A 5,834-nucleotide genomic window follows, 5' to 3' on the forward strand; every position below is an offset into this window, starting at 1 on the left:
AGTTAGGCAGCCTTTCCTCATCTTTGAATAGGGAGGATGTCCTTTGCTCATCTCCCTGATCTGTTAGTTGTGAGGATCAGATTTTGCATGTTTTCATATGTGTTCATGGTTTTTAAATTGTGAAGGACAATAGAGATATAAAGCAAAGTTTTTATTTGGTTTAGAGGTGCTAGGACTATTTGCTTGGGAAAGGTTAGAAAAGAGCAAAGTTTCTAAAGAAGTGATCTTTGGATAAGTACATATTAAATGTGCAGATTGATAGAGAATATATTCATAAATATTTTAAAAGGCAAGGGATAAAAATGTGTGCAGAGATACTTAACGTGTTTGTGTCTTTTTTAATAATTGAAGTAAAATTAACATGGTGAAACACACAGATCTTAACTGTACTATTTAAAAAGCTTTGATAAATGCATACAATTGTGTAACCACTACTCCAATCAACATAATATTTTCATCACCCCAGAAAGTTCCCTCTTAACCCTTCTAGTCAATCTCCACATACCCTCACCACCCCCTGGTGACTGATGTTCAATAGTAATTTCTGTCCACATAATTTAATTTTGCCTGTTCTTGAACTTTGTATAAATAGAATCATACAGTGTATGTATCTGGTTTCTATTGCTAAAATAATGTTCAAATTCATTTGTGTGGTTAACATGTATCTATAGTTCCTTCCCTTTTGTTCCTGAGTAGTATTACATTGTATAAATATATCATAGTTCATCCTGCTGTTGACAGATGCATAGGTTGTTTCCAGTTTGGGGCTATTGTGAATAAAGCTGCTGTGAGTATTCTTTTGTGGATGTTTGTTTTCATTTCCTTGAGTAAAATACCTAGGAACAGAATTTCAGAATTATAGAGTATGTTTAACTTTATAAGAAATTGCCAGACATTTTCCACAGTGATTTTTATACTCTACTCGACAGTGCAAAGATTCCAGTTGCTCCAGATCCTTGGCAACATTTGATATTGTACTTCTAATTTTAGCCGTTCTAGTATGGGTGAAATTGCACCTCATTGTGGTTTTCATTTGTGTTTCCCTGACGACTAATAGTGTTAAGCATCTTTTCGATGATTATTCCCATTCATATATCTTTTTGCAAAGTGCTTGTTCAAGTCTTTAGCCCATTTTCTTACTGGGTTATTTGTCCATATTAAGAGTTAAATTGTAAGAGTTCTTTGTATATTCCATAAAGAAATCCTTTGTCAGATATTATGAATAATTTCTCCCACTCTTATTTGTCTTTTTGTTTTCTTAATGGAATACTTTGATGAACACATTTTATAATTTGATAAAGTCTAATTTATTAAGTTTGTCTTTTATATTTAGTGCTTTTAAAAGAGGCTTATCAGGATTCTCTGTGTATCGCAGGCTCAGGAAAATATTCTTTGTTTTCTTTTAGAAGCTTTGTTGTTTTCACTTTTACATAATCGGTTTATGAAGAGCTACTTATTTTAATGCAGCAACATGAATATCATAAGTATTCAATTTAAATCAATCTAAATATTCCAGAAATCTGCCTGCCTAAAGAGAAAAACGAATTGCTTTCTATTAAAAGAATTGTTTCTTCTTATGAAACAATAATGTTAGCTATCATAATAAAATGACGTTTCACTCTTTTCTTTTAGGACTTTAATTTTGGAAGTGAATAAAACTAGTTTTGGAAGACAAGATGACTACAGCTGCAGAAAGAAAGTATATTACTATTAGGAAAAGATTGGATCAGTTGGGATACCGCCAGACCCTGACAGTGGAGTGTTTACCTTTGGTAGAAAAACTTTTCAGGTAAAGATGAAAATACAGTTCTAAACCTGTATGATCCTTAATCCCATTTATCTAGTTTCTGACTAACTTCGTGCTTCAGTAAAGAAATGGGTAGATTTTTGAAAAGTTTAAATCATCTGAAGAATATCTTGCATCCTAGTCCTGTCATCAGTTCAAGGCCTCTACATTGCAAAACTCCAGGGGTCACCATTCACACTATACCATTCAGAGTAAACATTTCTGAGGGTTTTCCCTGTGAATAGAATTCTAATTTTTTATGTGGCTTTCTGATATAGTTGGGAGTTCTATGTCTGCCTTACTTGTCTTTAATTACTGTTAGTAATGGATCTCTGATATGTGGTTGGTCGGTTCTTTAGCTGTTACATGTTACCTTAACTGAATGATTCTTCATGATTTTTGGTTTTTTTCCACATGAGTCCCACATGTGGTTTGAGACTTGAAACAGGGACATTGCTTATTGAATTTTTGCAGTAGGACTATAAAAAATGATAATGGGAAAGAGAATGAATGAAAGATATTTTGTGGTCTTTAGTATAGCCTTCAAACCCTTCCTGATCTATCCCCTACAGCTTCACCTCCCATGTGTGGAACAACTTGAAGTTCCCTAAATGTATGTACACTCTTATGCTTGGTCTCTCTGTATGCTGTTCTATCTGCCTGTAAAGTCCCTTTCTCCTCTCCTTCCTCCTTCGCCCTTGGGTTTGGTTAGGTATATGGCCTGCAGGACTCTGTCATGTGTGTTACGTGCTACCTTAACTACTTACTTTTATCAAAAACTTCTTTTTGACTTCTCTTTAGATTCAAACTCCATGAGACTAGAAACTGACTTTATCACTGCTATACCTAGGACAGGCTGAACACATAGTTGGCACTGAAATATTTGTTGAGTTTATCATGTAGTATTGTAACTTTTTGACAAGCTGTCAGTAGATTATAAGCTTCATGACAATGGGTTCTTTCTTGATTGTGTTCCCTGCTTGGTGAATATTGTTGGAGCAATATGGCCTATGTTCTTAGAGGTAAGGAACTGATTTTTTTGTGTGTGTGGACCTGTCACTTATGTAGCAGGCATTTAATAAATGTTTGCTGAATGAACAAATAAGTTGCACAAATTCCACAGGATAAGGTGACTAATTATACATGGAGGATAAGCCAGAGGGGATATTCAAAGATGATTCTAACTGTATATATTTCATAACTTTTAATCAGTCTTGTTTAGAGAAATTTTTGAATATTTCTTGGTACCTTGAAAGACTCCTAGAGGTTTTGTTTGTTTGTTTTTCGATTTCAGCTCACCGAGCATTAACATATTTAAGCCTTTTTAGAAATTTATTTTTAGTTAATGGAATGTTTCCTTGCATTTACATTTTCCATTCTTTAATTCTAGTGACCTAGTTCATACAACAGAAAGTCTTCGGAAGTCAAAATTATCTGCTGTGAAAGCTGAAAAAGAAAGTGCCAATTTTGATTTTGTATTGGAACCTTATAGACTTGAAAATGCAAGATTGAGCAGGGAAAATAATGAATTATACCTGGAATTAATGAAACTGAGAGAACAATCAGCCCAACACATTAAAGGTAAAGTTTTATGATTTTTAAAATGCAGTATTTTTGCCCTTTTCATTTTATATGTAGGAAACGCTATTGTAATTTTATTTTATTTNCTCCAGGGACTCTGGTTTCCTCCCACATCCCAAAGACGTGCACGTTGGGTAATTCGGGGTGTCTAAATTGTCCCAGTCTGAGTGTGGATGTGGGTGTGAGTGGCCCTGCGATGGAAAGATGTCCTGTCCAGGTTGGGTTCCCGCCCTCCACCCTGAACTAGAATAAATGGGTTGGAAAATAATGTTCTTACTTATTTTGATCAATCTTTATTCATTATATAGATAGCTCATATTTATTTCAATGTTTAATATTAGAAGTATTTTGGGTCTTTATTTATAAGGCTGGTGATGTTTTTGTGACCAGAAATATATAGTAGGAACTTAACTTTTATTTATGTCAATTAGCCTAGAGTAAACTTGGTTTCATTATATGTCCTTTTGCTTAAAGACGTAACGTTAAGTGAAGATTTGCTAAGGACCTACACAGAGCCTTATCAGGACATGGGTGCGGGAGCCACCATGCGGTGGCTGTGGGGGAAAGTTGCCAAGACAATATATTTAAGCTGAAGTTTACCTGGTGAGACGGCCTCCACCTTGCCGGTGAAGCCTCATCTGCTGCCAGGACCAGGGCTGGGGCAGCGTTTTAACCCCGCACCCAGAAGTCAACGCACCCAGCCAACGGGAGGGCTCCATCTCTGACGCCCGCTGAGGGTTGGGTTTTTTGGCCACAAGGGGGCGCCGTAGCCTCGCGCCTCCCGGGCCCTTCCGCTTCCGGGCACCGGGGTCCAGCGCTGCCATCGCCTCCGGGCGTATAGCGGTCCGGCGCGCCCCCGCCGCGCGCCGCGAATCGGTCGCGGCTCCCGTTACCGGGGCAACCGCGGCGCCTCCTCCGCGCCGACTGGGATCGTCTCTCCGCGCCATTTTCAAACTGCCCTAGCGCCGGGAGCCGGTGTTTGGGGCGGAGGGAGCCAGCGAGGGACGCAGGTTCGAGGGCGATGCGGCCGCAGGCGGAGGGAGCTGCGAGTGAGTGCCGTCCCCGGGGCCGGAAGGCCGGGAGGGGCGGCGGCGCCCTCGCTTCCCCGGGCGGTCCCCGCGGGCCGGGTGTTGCGNACTATTACCTTTTTATTACAAAGGATACAAGCCCTATGGAAGAGATGCACAGATAGGGCAAGATACGGGGAGAAGAGGGTGGAGTTTCCTGCTCTCTCCAGATGTTTCACCCTCCCAATTCCTCCATATGCTCACCAGCCCAGGAGCTCCCCAAATCCTGTCATTTAGGGTTCTTATGGATTCCATTACATAGATAGGTTTGATTAAATCATTGGCCATTGGTGATTAACTCAATCTCCCTGTCTCCTCTCTGGACATTAGGTGGGGTGGGGCTGAAAGTTCTAAGCTTTTAATCAATGTTTGGTCTTTCTGGTAATTAACCCCCATCCTGAACCTATGTAGGGCCCTACTGAGAATCACCTCATTAGAACAAAAGACCCTCCTCCCACCCTATCACGAGGAAATTCCAAGGAGTTAGGTGCTCTGTGCCAGAAGCCAGGGTCGAAGAACAAATACCTTTCTTATACTATACCTGGACATTTTTGTAATATCACCTCAAGGCCCTTATATCACAGACCAAACTTATTATCTGCCCCTTGTCTCTTTCTTGCTCCAGCACACCCCAAAATGGCTTCCTGATTATACTGTCTCAGGGTCTGCATGCAAACACACTGTTTATTCTCTGAAGCTCAAATCCTTGATAGTTACCTGGATTCCTTCCAATCCTTCACTCAGAGGTGGGTCCCTCACTAAGTCCTGTCCATTCCTCCTTTGTAATATTTCTCAAATTTCCCTCAGATCTTTATCTTATCATTAAAAGAATCTTCGAGCTCTTGTTCTACATAATAACATTGTTTTCTGTACCTTTCACCATTCCCTCCTTATGCCACCCAGAATAATTTTCCCAAAACTAATTTCATTGTGTGATTTTTCAGTTTAACAATGTTCAACAATCCCCCATTACATAGTGGATAAAATTCAAGGGCCGGAATCTAACATTTGGTGAGTCNGGATTTTCATGCTTAGACTTCAGTATTTGAAAAAATATATTTGGATAGTCACATAAACATTTTGATTTATTTCTGAATATCTGGGTTGTATTTTGCACATGTGCTTAGAAACGTAGGTAGTAATGGCTTCTTAGATGTAATAAGTCCAACCTCAATGCCCAGAGTTTTATTTACTTAATCATTACTTTAAATTCCCTTTCTCCTCCTCTTCCTCCTCCTCCTTCTTCTTCGTCTTGGTCTTCATATTATTATTACTATTATTATTATTTTAGTTATGAAAGTAATCCATACACAAAGAATTTGGAAATGATATACTTTCTTAGTTTGTTTTACTATTTTTAGTTTTATGCTCAGTAATTCTCAAGCAAGAGAAAAGAAATG

Source organism: Hipposideros armiger, unplaced genomic scaffold (genome assembly GCF_001890085.2).
Source record: "Hipposideros armiger isolate ML-2016 unplaced genomic scaffold, ASM189008v1 scaffold_420, whole genome shotgun sequence".
Classification (NCBI taxonomy): domain Eukaryota; kingdom Metazoa; phylum Chordata; class Mammalia; order Chiroptera; family Hipposideridae; genus Hipposideros; species Hipposideros armiger.